General features: G+C 41.1%; 1 long non-coding RNA gene across 1 annotated transcript in view; it reads right to left on the reverse strand.

The window, feature by feature from the left end:
* Positions 1–5622: 5622 nt before the first annotated feature.
* LOC126272811 (uncharacterized) overlaps positions 5623–17755 on the reverse strand; it is a 56399-nt gene continuing 44266 nt past the window's right edge. The window contains exons 2-3 of the long non-coding RNA XR_007549268.1: positions 10420–10488; positions 5623–5706 (exon numbers count right to left, since the gene is read on the reverse strand). This is a non-coding gene — a long non-coding RNA (uncharacterized LOC126272811). The remainder of the gene's footprint in view (positions 5707–10419; positions 10489–17755) is intronic.

The following is a 17755-nucleotide window of genomic DNA, read 5'->3' on the forward strand; positions in this document are numbered from 1 at the left end:
CAAGCTTATTGGGAGGTCTTGTATGGCACCACTCTGCTGGTCAACACCGGAGACAACGCGTCTTGCTGCGTCAGTAACCTCCTCATCAGCCGCGTACTGCTCCCCGCAGAGAACATCCTTCATAGCGCCAAACCGATGGAAATCGAAAGGGGCGAGATCCGGGTTGTACGGTGAATGAAAAATAACAGTTCTCTCGGGTGCGCAGTCTTGTTTGTGATGTCTGACTGTGATCCGTCGATCACCTCGCACGAGAGTGTACGCACGTTCTAACATTGCAAAAGTCACAGCTGTGTGCGGCCGGCCGGCAGGCAGGAGATAGGAGAGGTTTGCGCGACCTTGTTATGATGATGACATACGCCTCGCCCAGTGACTCACCTTGCTTTTTTTCACTGCCAGGTCTCCGAAGATACTATACAAACCCCTATGAATATCTGTAATGCTTTGGTTTTCCGCCAAAAGAAACGGAATTACTACTGTCTGCTTGGAATGCACCTCCGTTGCAGTCGCCATTTTAAAGCCGTCGTATAGTATCGCTGTCAATCACAACTTCACGAAACTTTAGGGGCTGAGGCGGGAATATTTCACGATATCCCATACAAGTTCCACATTTTTCAACTGAAACTGGTCGAGTAAAGAAATGTGTTGCATTACTTATTCAACGCCTCTCGTATGACACTTTGCAGTTTTCTGACGCAGAATGTAGGAGATATTGTGTCTTGCTGAAAATATTCAGAAATGCCCGCAGTAGATTAACCTCGTGACAGAAGAGTATCAATCAAGATTCCCCTGAAAGTTGCCTGTTGTAGGAAGTGACAAATTTCCAGTTTTTAATTACATTTTCGCTTTTTGCTCAAGCTCTGCAAAGACAGTTTCCTGTAGCAAAGATTCTTCTAGTAGCTATTTTTTTTTACAATTAGAAATAACGGTACACAAAGAAAAACCTCCGAAAACATGTTGAATGAACCGACACAGTTTAGCTGCCACAGTTTTTCCAGTAATTTTAAAAGTTTATTTTTCCTAAAGAAACAAGTATTTAATAGTGCAACCACATGATAATCCGCTTTTGAAATATTGACAAATATTCGTTATGTAAGTAACTAATAATATAATGGTCTTGTATCTTCTTTGAAATGGAAACAACTGTGTATCTATGGAAATGTGGTACCTTTACATTCGAAATCCTTTGCCTTTCATTCACTTGTGTTTTCAGAATGTGCTGTAGAATGAAAAATGTGTATATGTACCCAAACATGTTTGCTCATACTGTGCTTCATAACCATGTATTCACCAATGGAAACACTAAGTTATTTTTCGATTTGTATTAGTTTTGCGAACTTATATCACTATATGGCTGTTTTGTAATGTACCATTGTAATCTGACCAGGACCGAAATTAACCTAAATCTGGAAAAAAGCAGTATTGATTGTCAAGATAAACCTCCAGGGCTCGAAATGCATCATGAAGAGAAATAAAGGTACTATTATGACTGAAGGCGGTTGGTCTCTATTTTACGAAATAATACAGTCTCGGAAGCAACACTGACAGCAATGGATAAAATTAAACATTGGTTCTCTCAGTGTTTACACGATCGCATGTTGCAAAACGCAGACTTGTGCCCGACAGTTGATACATTTGCCTAACTTTCTGTCACATTTCCCATCCCCGCTTTCCTTTCCATATTCCCGTTGTGTGCATGAAATCTACAGCCAAACAGATACGTTTGACGCAGTTGCTGCTCCAACAGACGCTGTCTCAGATTTCTGCAGTAACTGTCACCGCATAACAACTAATCACATTCAGAATGATTTCCGCAATGCTTGAGGAGCCATGGACGTTCAGTTTTGCTAGGCTCTTACCAATGATTCCCCAAATTCACTTATGTTCAATTAATAACGTTATGCTTGCCTGCATTACGTTGCGAGGTTTTATGTAAGTATTTTCTACTGAAGTAAACAATTTTTTTTTCCTTTCAGATTACGTTTATTAGAGTTTACGTGGATCGTTATTGGATGCATTACTGACTCACGGTGAGCTCGACCTCGCTTCGGCGGTTATCCTGTTTCGATATATTGCGCTAAATTTAAGCTCTGATTACTAAAGGTATTCTGATGCTGTTACTTTTAAGAAACCGAGTACGGTGGCTCTGAGGAAAGAGTTAGATCCGAGATCGGGAAGTTCCTTGCAGAGAGAAGAGGTGGAACCACCGTACAATTAGCCGTACACCGCAGGCTGTACGGTGTGTCCTCTGCAGACTGGCGGTCGGATGGGCCGGTGTTGGGTTCTGTCAGGCTGAACGAAGTACGTAGTGTCTCAGTGTCTACACACTTCGCGTGTTAGCTTAGTTTAGTCCGAAGTGTGGTTCGCACTTTCGGCAAATGCAGCTGCTCTTTGTTTGAGACACCGCCATAGATACAGGTGTTGTATGGAACTGAGTCAGCTTTGGATGGGCCTCTGACTGTGGCTAATGTATGTTGTTGTTGTTGTGGTCTTCAGTCCTCCGACTGGTTTGATGCAGCTATCCATGCTACTCTATCCTGTGCAAGCTGCTTCATCTCCCAGTACGTACTGCAGCCTATATACTTTTGAATCTGCTTAGTGTTTTCATCTCATGGTCTCCCTCTATGATTTTTACCCTCCATGTTGCCTCCCAACACTAAATTAGTGATCCCTTGATGTCTCAGAACATGTCCTACCAACCAATCTCTTCTTCTAGTCAAGTTGTGCCACAAACTCCTCTTCTCCCCAATTCTATTCAGTACCTCCTCATTAGTAATGTGATCTACCCATCTAATCTTCAGCATTCTTCTGTAACACCACATTTCGAAAGCTTCTATTCTCTTCTTGTGTAAACTATTAATCGTCCATGTTTCACTGCCATACATGGCTACACTCCATAGAAATACTTTCAGAAACGACTTCCTGACACTTAAATCAATACTCGATGTTAACAAATTTCTCTTCTTCAGAAACGCTTTCCTTGCCATTGCCAGTCTACGTTTTATATCCTCTCTACTTCGACCATCATCAGTTATTTTGCTCCCCAAATAGCAAATCTCCATTACTGCTTTAAGTGTCTCATTTCCTAATCTAATTCCCGCACCATCATCCGACTTAATTCGACTACATTCCATTATCCTCGTTTTGCTTTTGTTGATGTACATCTTATACCCTCATTTCAAGACACTGTCAATTCCATTCAACTGCTCTTCCAAGTCCTTTGCTGTCTCTGACAATTACAATGTCATCGGTGAACCTCAAAGTTTTTATTTCTTTCCCACGGATTTTAATACCTACTCCGAATTTTTCTTTCGTTTCCTTTACTGCTTGCTTGCTTGCTCAATATACAGATTGAATAGCATCGGGGAGGGTATATGAGATTGTAATTGCAGCGCTAGCGGTAAAGAAGGCAGTGAGAGTTTTATTATTGGTTAACACTACCCCGCGCAAAGTAAACGTGTTAAATTAAAACTGTGTGAAGTTAGCCATCCTGGTTATCAGACGTAGGTTTAGTTTGTGTTCGCGTAGCAATGCGGCGGAAATACCTTTCCTTAAATTGAAAGAGCGCGGAGGGTTGAGTGACTTACGTGCTGTTTATCGGTATTTAAATTAGCTAGTTGATTTTGTTAATCAACCTGCCTAGCTCCTTCCCTCGTTAAGTAATAAACATTATTGGTAACCTAAATCCTTCGCTTGAAATATGATAATTACGCCAAGTCCTGGCTTGCTATGTGCTGAATTTGTATTACTAAAATTGATTTAAGACCAAAACGTAGGCCGTAGAGGTGGAATGTATGTGATACGAGGCGAGCATCATATTTAGAGTTAATGCCGCCACACAAACGAAGCCTTGATAAATTTTGAATATCTGTTTTTTTTTTATGTATTGTAAAGTATTACCTAAGGATTTTAAAACTCATGAAACATGTAAGAGGTAAAATTTGTAAAATTTGGTTTTTTAAATTTATTGTTAAGTTTACTTAAAAATGTAGGGCATTTTTTAATTACGAAGTTTACTTAAACCCAAATTTAAACTGTCATAATTTGGAATAGAAAGCAGGCGAACATGTTGCTTACAGTACAAGAGATTTTAGCAAGTTTTTGTTTTGAAATTATCGATCTATGTTATTTAGTACAATAAATAGTTTCTTTTAAATTATTGGTTAACAATTCCTTTCCCACCACCTCTGTCGCTCCACAAGCTTGGAACTGCCCGTTTGGTCCAAAATAATTAATATTTGCCTGTTAAAATTTTGTTTGTACCTAAGCTATATATTTACGTGACTAATACATAAGGAATAGTTTCTTCTTTTGACGGCAATATAAGTTTACTTTGCACTAGTAAAACCAGTTCTAAAAAGGAATCGATACCTTACAACCTTAACACAGTACCACTCCGACCCTGAACAAAAATGGCAAGCGAGCGATTTCACAAAGACTCAGTTAATAATGGCTATCACTTTGTCAGTAAAAGCTTCGCAGTCTGATCTCTACGCTTCGATATGGAGACGTAATAGTCTACTCGTATTGATAAAGAGCGGATGTAATTGTCATTGAAAGCTAGTACATGCGAAGGACCGATGAGTACACTGTGATGAAACTTCAAAGAAGTTGACTCTCTAGTTTTCGTCACATAGTATATCTGCTACTTTCTGCAGTAACTCTTCCGGGTAATTTTACAAAGTGGCGAGAAACGCTGCCAAAACTTGTGTAAGAAACATGTGAAAATTATGCATTCCGTCAGATTGTGAAGAGATGATTTAAAAGTCTGCAGGTGTTATGATTTGACAAGATCGATTTCCAGTGACGTGGATAAAATTTATATTTCTATCTAGCAGTGATAAGACCTTCAGTTCAAACGTTTGTATTATTGATTAAAAAAAACAGAGAATGAGTCATGACATCGGTGCTATTTACTTTTTGTCTGTTGAAGAGTTCATTCTCATATTGGGTTTAATGCTTGGTCCACATTGAAGACAGCGGACTGAATTCTTGAAGTCGTAAATTATCACTTCGATTAATTACTACGTCAGGAAAAATTGGTATATAGTTCAAAACTAAACCTGAGTGCCAGAAAATACGAACCATCAACGATCGTATGAAAGTATCCAGAGTGTAGCGAAGTTGGGGTCCACACTAGTAGTAGCTTATACTACATGGGATGTCAAGCAATCAAAGAAGATGTCCTTTAAAATAGCATCGTCTTGATAAATTTGTAGTGTTTATGGCCTGGCATAAAAATTAAATTTGTTGAGGTACTCCGCAAGGAAAACACTTCAGATTAAAATAACACCACGCTAACACTGAATAGTGACGACCTTTCTTTACAATATTAATGTACAATATACAAATATTTAAGTGTATCTCTGCGTATTGTAGAGCAGAGAGCTAGAATTATTCTTACTTCAGTCCAGTTGCTGGCTACTTTCCGTATTTTTTAAGTAATTCAATTCACAGGCACGGAGACCAGCCACCGAATGCTATATTCTGTATTCACTTTCTCTTGTCCAGTACTCCTGACCTTCTTGTTGTGTGTATGTGTGTGTGTGTGTGTGTGTGTGTGTGTGTGTGTGTGTGTGCTACTCTTATAATTATGCCTGCACTGAAGCTGATACTTGCCGAGTAGAGGAGAGGGTAGTCCACCGAGAAAAATCCAGCAGCCGAGAAGGCGGCCGGCTGGAAAGTTAGCTGCATCGCCAGCAGCCGTATCTGGAGACAAAAGGAAACAAAGCGCCGCGTTCAGAGCAGCTCCATATGTCCTCAGTGTAGTCTGAGGATCTCAGCGTGGTGCAGAGACAGCATCGATAGCAATCAATGCATTCAAATTCCCAAGGACCTCAGATATTTGAGTTGGGGGCAAAAGGCGTTGCTATTCAAAACAAACAGACCTGTTGTCAAACTACAACCTTTTGGCTACTCAGGGAAGTAGAGAAAAGACCTGGAGTCTTACACCGCAGTTTGTCAAGAAAATCCGGCATGTAAACAGCTAGGAAATTTACCTTGGCCAGCGGTTGGCACGGTAGTTTCAGATGGCTTGGGACCACTGTAGGATCACCATCCGACTCAACGTGCTCTGTCCAGGTCGCACCTCTCAGATTTCTCCAAAATGTATTGAAAATCTTAGCACCTTATCACCAAGACTGACTGGCACCATGAAGTTAACCAACATCCTTCGTTGATTACGGTACAATGCAAATTGAGCCCACCAATAACAAGACGAAACAATTGAAACTTCACTACTCTAAGGGACAAAGGTAGCGCAAGAAGAACAAAGCTCTTTAGCACGAGTATTCTGGGAGGTCTATTGAGTTGTTTAGAGAAACGTTCGGACGGTCATTTTCAAAGTCACTCTGAATATTCGTTTCGGAAAATTTCATGCGAGACCATGCATGACTTTGAATTCCGGAGACGTGTCAGTCTGTTTTTGCTCAGTTTTCAGACATCGATTCCTGTGTTCATCACGATGATTATTGTTATTCTGCGTCATCCTCAGTTTAAAAGACGTGGGTTAAGGTGCTCTGGGGTCTGCTTTTAAAAGTAGGGTTTACAGGTCTGCAGAGATGGAAGGTCCCCAGTCAATCAATGGGCACTTGATACTATGCTGACATGCCAGCTGCCTATGTCTTCATGCATTGCTCATTGTGTCATGCGGGGAGATAAAGCTATTAGTCCCTTAAACGTGTCCAAATATTGAGTCGTGGCTGCTAGTCAGATCGGGACTGATGATTTTGTATTTTTTGGTTTATGCATAGCAAAAGATTCTAATTTCATTACACCATTTCCCTGTTTTAATAACGAAAATATTGACAACTGCATCACTTATCAGCTGTGCGCCTTTTTGAAATTAACACAGGTAAATTAAACAAGAAAAGAACAAAATAAAACTGCAGACAATTACAATACTGTAAAAATAGTAAAGGATTCTTTATTATAGTCACTATCTTGTGCCAGATGTTTAGTAATTTTACTTTCCGTGCTTGTCTTAAATAACAGTATCACTTTCGGTTTTTGGATGTATAGCTACAATTTACTTCCTTTACGCGCTTATTTTCTCCGAAGAAAACTATTTTCATAGAATAACCAGCAAGCTACTAACGCAAAAATTTACTGAAAGGAATTATGAGAGACAACAGACATTGCAGTCGAATTTTCTTATCAAAATGTTATACCGATGTCAGTACACCTTTATACAGAAAAGCACATAGCGGAATTGGACAGTATCAATTTGGAAAGCAGACAATCCACAATCTTGATTCCGTGTATCTGTCAGAGTAGAGCAACTTGTAGAAAATACAATATTTAATTAACAGAAAACAAAGAAGTTTAGAGCTAAACATCTCGTCAACGACAAATTTACTGGAAATGGATAGCTGTTCAGTTGGGTGAGGGTGATCAGAATCGATAGTGCCCTTGCCGAAGAACCATCCAAGCATATCAACCTGTTCCGGAAAACTCCTATGATCCATTCTCCTCAGCGACCATGATGGTATTAAAGATCGGTTCCTTCATCACCTAAACCACAATGTACACTTTTCTGGCATGTACTGTACTGTAGAAATAAAAATACGACTACGGATCACATTATAATCGTTGAATCAGCCAGCAGTTGTATCTGGATGTAAAAATTGCATGGATGTATACAAGACAACTTGTGAAAGCAAGATTTACACCCAGAAAGCTCTGCAGACAGGTTCTACTGTGATTCGCTTCCATGACTGTTCACGATGAACGTAAAGTATAGGACACGTCCAGTACATGAAACAAAAGAGCAAACTGCGGAGGAGGTTCCGAAGCTGTTATTTAATAACACTGTTCTACAATGGAAAATTTTCTACTATGAAAATAAGTGGTTCTAACGCATTTTTGCATTGGGAATTTAAAACTCAAATCAGAAATTCCCCAATAGGCATACTTTTTTAGTTGTATGAAAATATATATAATTTAACTTCCAGAAATAATATTTTTTCCAAACAAGGGTAAACTTACTAAATTAGTTGGTAACATCAACTTCTGCATGTAACTTGCTTCAAATCCAAATATCGGTACCTATCTCTGTGCAGTATTGCCTTGTTAGGCTACTTCTAGCCTTTTTGAGTGTTAATTTCGCCTTAAGAAATTATGTACTTAACATTGCTGACACAGTGATTTAGCAGTTGTAATTCAATTGCGAAGATTCGATTTAGAAACCTTTAGCGTACGTCTTAGCGATTATCATGAGTCTGCAGTTGACATCACTGTTTCTGAATCTCTACTTCATTTTGTAACGTACAAGTCATTGTTAGTGTATGAGAACTGAGTTTATGTTAGACGAATTAAAACATTTTTTCTGTCATGTGCGTAAATATTTCTCTATCCACAGCAATGCTTCTATTAATCTGGTTGGTGTTGATAAAACTTACTGAAATAAATCTTTCCTCTTCTCTTTGCCATATTGAAGTAGAACCCGACGGCTTCCAGTCTTCCAGAATTCAGTTTGTAAGTTTACAGAGCCTTGTGTTGTACCGAGTATGATTTTTTCTATCTTGGCACAAACGAAATGTCCCACCATCACTTGTACTTAAAAGATATTGGTGTTTATTTTGACCACATGGTATTCATACAATTTTTTTCTTTCTAGGAAATGTCTCATCGCCGAACGTGTCGAAATAGTCCACTCTCTTTCTTTTACATACACAGAGTAGGCATTTGAAAGGCATAGGAAGAAAATTTCCCACATCATAAAGAAAGCTTACAAGCATAACTTTAGAATGGAACTTGGAGACCATTACAAAGACTGGGCATCACATATGTGCTGTGGGAGTTGTTACGAAAAACTAACAAGTTGGTGGTAGGGTACAAATTCTACGTTGTTTGCTGAAAAATGTCTGGTAGCTGTTGATCATCGGCTGGTCCCGGCGGAGGTTCGAGTTCTCCCTCGGGCATGGGTGTGTTTGTTTGTCCTTAGGATAATTTAGTTTAAGTAGTGTGTAAGCTTAGGGACTGATGACCTTAGCAGTTAAGTCCCATAAGATTTCACACACATTTGAACATTTCTTGAACATCTGTTTGTTCCTCAACTTCACATCAAACTAGCCTGAATGAAGGGTTTTGTTATGGCAATGGATGGAAGTGGAAGAGGACTTGTGTACCTCTCAAATAAATTTCCTCGTCTTACACTAGCAAAGATAAGGGAAGGCGTGCGTGTTGGCCCCCAGATGAGACAAAATCAGCAATACTCAGATTTTGAAGAAACACAGACAACAGAAGAAAAACAAGCATAGATATGCTTTAAGAACGTCACAGACATCTTCCTGGGAAAACGAAAAGCTTTTAAGTACAAATTGGTAAATGAGATCCTTGTTGCATACCGAAAACTGGGATACAAAACATAACATATCCCTCAAAGTGCATTTCGTACAGTCTCATTTGGATCACATCCCAGGAGGCTGCAGCGAGGTATCTGATGAACATGGAGAAAGGTTCCATACGGACATAATGACCTTAGAACATCGGTAGGAAGAGAAATGGGCACCTACCATGCTGTCTGATTGCACCTGTAATATAATTGGAGACTGCAAGGACATTCATCATAAATGGCGTAATGTATGAAGTATAAAGCATAATGGTGGGAAAATAAAAAAAATTTGTTATCTTTTTAATTTTTTAACCTTATGTACAATGGTGGATCTATTGAGTAGTTGCTATATCGGTTTAAATATGTCTTCAACAACATTTAGAAACACTAGAGGTGAATGTTTTATAATACAGCAAGCAAAAGGTAAACAAGCTAAAATCGCAGTTACTCAAAAGCTTTGCCTGATAGAAAAAAATCCAAAAATAAATTTGTACTCGGCTCACTGATTTCCTTAATAATCACAGCTAATATTCCAGAAAAACGAACACGGATTCAATTAGGCGGCCGCTACAAGGGCTCACTCGGCAATCGGAAGCCCATTCTCCCATAATAATGAGTAGATGTGAAGAATATATACCATCATTGCTCACTGTGTACTTTTTAGTTCTAGGTGGAGCACTGCTTGTGACTACATGATGCTATGGAGAGAATTCCTTGTGGCCTTCGTCACGGCATGCACTTCTAATTATGTAAGAAAACAACTGAAAATCTAAACCTGAATTTTCATTCGGAGATCTGAGCCCCCCACAAACTTCTACAAGTTCATTGCCGTACAATTAGCTACTTGACCACTTCCGACGATCATTTATTGAGGCATTATTTACCTGCAGAATGCTTCAGCAATCAAAATGAAAACAAAAAGAAATTACGACTATGATACTGCATATTATTGTATAGTTTCTATCGCAGGTATGAAAGTAAAAACTGGACATTCTGCGTGGATTGTTAATGTTCCTATTTGATCATTATCTCAAGCAGGAAGATTTATTTGCATTTAGTCTTAACATAGATGAATTCTATCTACTTACTTCTTCTTTCGTCTCCGTATCCAGATAGTAGTGATTAACTTTCTGCAGTAGTACACTCGACCGGCGCTCCTAGAACACACAGAAAATTTACTGTATTACGCAGAGGTCATCTTTCATAACATTGTCGAAATCCTGGTCTTCTCCGCCCTATCATGTACTACATCTTGGTGGCCATTATCTCCTGGAAATCCAGAGTGTGACACTAAGAACAGTGTTTGTCTGCGTGCAGGGAAACTTAGTATTGACAAATATGATGCGGAACGTTTATAAATCAGTTTACCGTTTATTTGTAGATATTTCACTTCATATTACGTAACATACTTAACACAACTAGCTCTTTACCCACACAACTTGAGTTTTATTCACAAAGGATTTGAAATTAATTCCATATTTCTAGATTTCCAGAAGACTCTTGACATTGTACCTCACAAGCTGCTTGTAGTCAGATTGCGTACTAGTGGGACATCGTCTCAGTTATATGACTGGATTCGTGATTTCCTGTCAGAGAGATCATAGTTCGTAGTAACTGACGGAAGGTCATCGAGCAAAACAGAAGTGATTTGTGACATTCCCAAAGGTAGTGTTATGAGCCCTCTGCTGTTCCTTTCTATGTAAACGATTTAAGAGACACTCTGAGCAGCCATCTTGTTTCAAATAAACTCATCAAAAGATCATACCAAATTGCAAGATGATTTAGAGAAAAATGGCTCAAATGGCTCTGAGCACTATAGGACTTAGCATCTGAGGTCATCAGTCCCCTAGACTTAGATCTACTTAAACCTAACTAACCTAAGGACTTCACACACATCCATGCCCCATGCCCGAGACAGGATTCGAACCTGCGACCGTAGCAGCAGCGCGGTTCCGGACTGAAGCGCCTAGAACCGCTCGGCCACAGCTGCCGGCATTTAGAAAATATATCAGTGTGTTGCGAAAATTGGCTGTTGACCTGAATAATGGAAAGTGTGACGTCATCAAGATGAGTGATAAAAAGTATCCGTTAAACTTCGGTTACACCATAAATCAATCACATATAAAGGCCGTAAATTCAGCTAATCAGTTAGAAATAACAATTACGAACCACTTAAATTCGAATGAACACAAAAAATATGTTGTAGGGAAGGCGAATTAAAGATTGCGTTTTATGACAGAACACTTTTGCAAATACCTATTGAAGAGAGTGCCTATATTACACTTGTCCGTCCTCCTGTGGAGTGCTACTGCGTGGTGTGGGATCCTTACTAGAAAGGATTAACAGAGTACATCGAGAAAGTTCAAAGACGAGCAACACGTTTTGTATTATAGAGAAATGTGGAGAGAGTATCACTGACATGGTTGAGATGATACAGGATTTGGGATGAACATCATTAAAACAAAGGCGTTTTTAGTTGATGCGGAATCTTATCACGAAATTTCAGTCACCAACGTTCTCCTCCAAATACGAAAATATTTTTCTGAGGCCGACCTACATAGGGAGAAAAGGTCATCATAAGAAAATAAGGGAAATCAGAGCTCTCACGGAAACACGTAGGTGTTTGTTTTTCCGCGAACTGTTCGAGATTGGAATAATACAGAATTATCATGAAGGTGATTCAATGAACCCTCTGCCGGACTAAATTGTGATTTTCAGAGCATCCATATAGACGTAAATGTAGACCCTTACGCTGATAAACTATGATGCATGCTAACGACTGCAGTGACCTGGGCAGTCTAATAACGATTGTAGACTCCGGAAGAGAACACAAATGTAAACCTACGGCTAAATACGTTCATAATAAATCAGTAGTTCTTCCACTAATCCATGTCATATCGTCCGCTCTGAAATATGTAACAGACATTATAAAACAGGGGGTCCGGGATAGAAGTACGCACAAGCAAATCCTCATAACGAAAAAAATCGACTTTTATGTTGTTGGGTAAATGCGCAGTCGATAGAGACACTCTCCAAGATGTAATCCTCACCATTTCATGTACAGCGCTCGGTCGTATGGTGCATGGGCAAGGCACACCTATCTCGACAAATTGCCGAACTAGGCAGTTCCACAGATGCCTCCCGACACATTTTATAGTTGGATGTTTCTGTACCCGAGTATTAGGGGGATGTTATCACAATTTTTTTCATGAAACATGAAACTTTCCTGATCGTTGGATCGGCAGAGAGAGGGGGAGGGGGGATGGTCCCATTGTCTGGCCCCCTCTGACACCTGATCAGATTCTGCTGGATTTCAGTGCATGGGGGTTTATCGAGGACATTGTTCACAGAGAAAGGTTCGAGATATGGTAGATTTGAGGCAATGGATCTACGCCACACCATTGGCCGTTAGACCTGTCAAGCTTACGAACATGTGGTGAGAAGTGAAGTACCGTTTCGATATCCGTTGGGTTACGAGCGCTGCCCGCACTGGACTGTACCACCCTACACAAAAATGTTTGCCTCCCGTGTATAATATTGGACAAAGAAAGTTATATATCTTATAGGTTCTGAAATAAAACGAATTTTTAAGCATAGCTCTATTTCTTACAACAGCAAAAATGTTTTATATCTATATAATGGCGAAACACAGAATGGGAAAAATTAACCACTTTTATGTTCCCGCCAAAAGAAAAAAAAAGGTTATTCAATGAGACTATCGTTATTTACATCCCGATATCACAGTTAATACACATTCGGAGATTTACTCGAGTGCTTCTTGAGATGATTTTTCCATCAGAATGCTCACATCATTCAAATCACGTTTTCCAAGACACAATTACGTTTCATACGTTCATTTTTACCCAACAAACAAGGCATTAACAAAACAGTATTTAATATGGAATGAAATATGCTTCATGTTACTGATTAAGAGGAAATCGGTTGTTTATGGTGAAACATATGGCATCCTGCAGAAGTATCACCATCCGCTGCCAACTTCCTTATAATAAATAATGCCTGGGGAAGCATGAAATTTGTGGTATCCAAGATTTCAGATAATATTCAGTGCTGTCCGCTAAAACTGCAAGTAGCGAAATTTTCCAGAGTCCGAATTTGTGAGTGTAGCTGATACAGAGGTATACTGAGTGCGAAATTCAGTACACATAGCTACAACCTCTGGCAGTAATAATGGCTCTCCTTTACTAGCTATCGAGTTATACCGAGCTTGGTACGACTGCGTCATTTCCTGCTGCTTCAACTCTGTGCCAAAAATCAATCGTAGAGCCTGCCCACGAGAAATACCCCCCCCCCCTCCCCTCCCCCATAACGAACTTGTGACATCGTACCAGCCGACTTGCCCAAAATACGTCGCGAGCGCTCGGCTCTGTGCAGGGTCCACAGGAAATCAATACGACAATGAAAAGGTACCCACTAAAGGTCTTAACTTTGCCGTCGTAAACGATAGCTTGCATCTGTTTAATGCATCATTAAAAATTATTAAACGCGTCTGATATAGCAACTCTGTTACCGCCGGAGACGGCCGCTGGCGCTCATGAGAGCTGTGACGCACGCGCCAGGGCCGTACTTCTCGTTGGCCCTGGCCTATAAATTGGTTATGTATCACTTTGCCAGCACCTATGACCAGATGTTTTCGGTAGGCGAGCGATCTCGAGAACGTGATAGCCAAGGCAATAGCAGAACACCGTCTGCACAGAGTTACGTCAAGGCAGCAAGGGCAACATTCGTTGCAACGATTGTTTGTTGAAAGATAACGTTACTGAGACCTCGAAGACAGAGCATACATAGCCCCCGATCTTAACTTGTCGACTATGCGCACTAGGGCTGACCGTGTTGTGTTCCCAGTGACACATCGCTCCATCACGCCATGTGCTAAGCCATTATGACGATGGAAAATGCAGTCTGGTATCTTTCATTCTCCTTGGAGCCTTCACACACAGATACGTCAATAGCTGTTTGCATAGACATCCGTGAAGAAGGGGGGGAGGCGGGGGGGGGGGGGAGATCAGGGGTATGGACGTACTTGCCCCCTCCATGAAACTGGACACACATTTTTTATTGAATGAATTTCTAGGAATGAGTATCTGTGAATCAACACAACAGCGCATTAAAGATACCACGTGCGACGGGAAATACTGGAACTTATGCAATTACTTCATGTGTTATTCTTCAGTTTCTACCGGTATTTGTTGCTCGAACAGTGCACGGGTGTCCCGCCGATACATGGGGTCCAATAGGCACAGTATTTCGGCCACCAGACTCGTTGCCATCGTCAGGTACGGTGATGAACTAAGCTCCTGAGGGCGCGCGGCCGACTTACATCGCTTCCCATCTAGGGTTGCCATCCGTCCCGTTATATCGCGACCGTCACAATTATGGACCTTCTTGTTCCGATAGCCCGACAAGAACCATTTTTGTTCTAATTTTGCAAAATACTGTTACGTGCTTGGCTCAAGTACTAAAGTAACGCCGTGCCTGTTAGCGCAAAATGTAAACGCGGTCTCAGGTAGTTTTATTTATGCCAGTAAGTTTATGTTGACAAGGTTTCTCACAGATGGTCATGCCTGTATCGACCATCAAGCACATTCTAAATTTAGTGCCATCATTGGGGAAAATACCAGACTTCTTCAGTAGTATGGAGCTGGAAATATTTAAGCAGAGCAACGCGAAAGAATCTGGAACTCCCCATCTGAGTAATCATATGATAAGACCATTGTTTCTAAACGTAATACGAACAACGAGTGCAAGTTAGATGGTGTACCAAGTACTTCTTCAGCAACAAGTTAAAGCAGCATCAGGCAGTCTTAGCACAAACATGAAACAAACTTTACTACCTGATGCTTTCTGCACCGTTGTGCTGCGGTACTAAGTGGATTACGTCTGATAGTATAGACTTAACATTTTGTGTGCATGTGTCCATACTTCAGCACCTCACCTGCTGGCCAGGGAAAAATAAGGATAAATGGTTTGCTCTTTCCATATGTACTTGTAGGCACTAACCAACCTAAAAACATACAACTTGCGATGGGCACAATTATTAGTCTTCAAATGATGTTGCAAGACGATGTATTACACTACTGGCCATTAAAATTGTTACAACAAGAAGAAATGCAGATGATAAATGGGTATTCATTGGACAAATATATTATACTAGAACTGATATGTGATTACATTTTCACCAAATTTGGGTGAATAGATCCTGAGAAATCAGTACCCAGAACAACCACCTCTGGCCGTAATAACGGCCTTGATACGCCTGGGCATTGAGTCAAACATAGCGTGGATAGCGCGTACAGGTACAGCTGGCCATGCTGCTTCAACACGATACCACAGTTCATTAAGAGCAGTACTGGTGTATTGTGACGAGCCAGTTGCTCGGCCACCATTGACCAGACATTTTCAATTGGTGAGAGATCTGAAGAATGTGCTGTCCAGGTCAGCAGTCGGGCATTTTCTGTATCCAGAAACGCTCGTGCAGGACCTGCAACATGCGGTCGTGCATTATCCTGCTGAAATGTAGGGTTTCGCAGGTATCGAATGAAGGGTAGAGCCACGGGTCGTAACACATCTGATAAGTAACGTCCAAAGTGCCGTCAATGCGAACAAGAGGTGACCGAGACGTGTAACCAATGGCACCCCATACCATCACGCCGGGTGATACCCCAGTATGGCGATGACGAATACACGCACCCAATGTGGGTTCCCCGCGATGTCGCCAAACACAGATGCGACCATTGTGATGCTGTAAACAGAACCTGGATTCATCCGTAAAAATGACATTTTGCCATTTGTGCATCCATGTTCGTCGTTGACTACAACATCGCAGTCGCTCCTGTCTGTGATGCAGCGTCAAGGGTAACCGCAGCCATGGTCTCCGAGCTGATAGTCCATGGTGCTGCAAACGTCGTCGAACTGTTCGTGCAGATGGTTTTTGTCTTGCAAACGACTCCATCTATTGACTCAGGAATCGAGACGTTGCTGCACTATCCGTTACAGCAATGCGCATAAGATGCCTGTCATCTCGACTACTAGTGATACGAGGCCGTTGGGATGCAGCACGGCATTCCGTATTACTCTCCTGAACCCACCGATTCTATATTCTGCTAACAGTCATTGGATCTCGACCAATGCGAGCAGCAATGTCGCGATACGATAAACCGCAATCGCGATAGGCTACAATCCGACCATTATCAGAGTCGGAAACATGATGGTACGCATTTCTCCTTCTTACACGAGGCATCACAACGACGTTTCACCGGTCAACTGCTGTTTGTGTATGAGAAATCGTTTGGAAACTTCCCTCATGTCAGCACGTTGTAGGTGTCGCCACCGCCGCCAGCCTTGTGTGAATGCCCTGCAAGGCTAATCATTTGCATATCACAGCATCTTCTTCCTGTCGGTTACATTTCGCGTCTGTAGCAATTTTAATGGCCAGTAGTATATATCAGGACCAAGAGTCTCACTGACCATTGTATTATTGCTAATGTAGCTTCTCAATGTTGTGGTCAAACAGAGTACTTTTTGTCATTGTGCATTATGGCCTTATAGAATGATTTTCTACCCGCGCCAAGGGCATAACATAACGTGTCAACTTGCCACCCACATCGTCAATACGCAGCGATCTGTGCGTCCTCTAGGTGAGACAACATTCTCAATTGGACATGAGTATCGGTCCGTTTGTGATATTGGTTGGTTGCCGATGTCCTTCCAGATCAGTGGTCAAAGAGAATCACGGCCTAAAGAGAGTCTGGAATGAAGTGTAAAGTTCGCTGGATGCCGCCGCTCGCGTGCATAATTCACGCCTGCTCTGGTTTGTTGTAAACGCTCCGGTAAGTGCTTCAGACAGTGCGACCTTCCTGTCCTCAGTGTCAGCGTCTGTTCTCCGTGCTTCTGATCTTGCAAGTGAACTGTCAGATTGCGTCTGCCATCCTGGGTGATTTTTCTCACCCATGTACGAAATTAAACCTAAGACTTCAGTAACTCTGAATGGATGGATATCATATGTCCCCTAAAATGTGAGAAAACTGCTCTAAAACAGTCCTTAAGATTACGTCGTTGCTCTCTGCGTTGCATTGGACAGCTGGTTTACATTCAGATGCTGGAAAAATTTTATATCCCAAATACATAGCTACCAGTCGTACAAGAGGTGATGGCCTATAGTTCTTGACCAGACTGCGAGGTAGTTACCCGGATTAAATTCCTTTCTTGGAGTGATGGCAAATATATGCTGATCCATTAATCTCAGGGTTCCCTGTGCTATGCGACAAGAATAAGCTGTGTGCAGGTACATGGTTTCATCCTTCACACTTCACCCTTTCTTTCTTTCAATTCTTTAACCTTCCACAATGCAAACTGTAAAATCACTCAACACAACACTAAAAGGATAAATGTTACCCAAACAGTTCG

The sequence above is a fragment of the Schistocerca gregaria genome, chromosome 5 (assembly GCF_023897955.1).
Source record: "Schistocerca gregaria isolate iqSchGreg1 chromosome 5, iqSchGreg1.2, whole genome shotgun sequence".
Taxonomy (NCBI): Eukaryota; Metazoa; Arthropoda; class Insecta; order Orthoptera; family Acrididae; genus Schistocerca; species Schistocerca gregaria.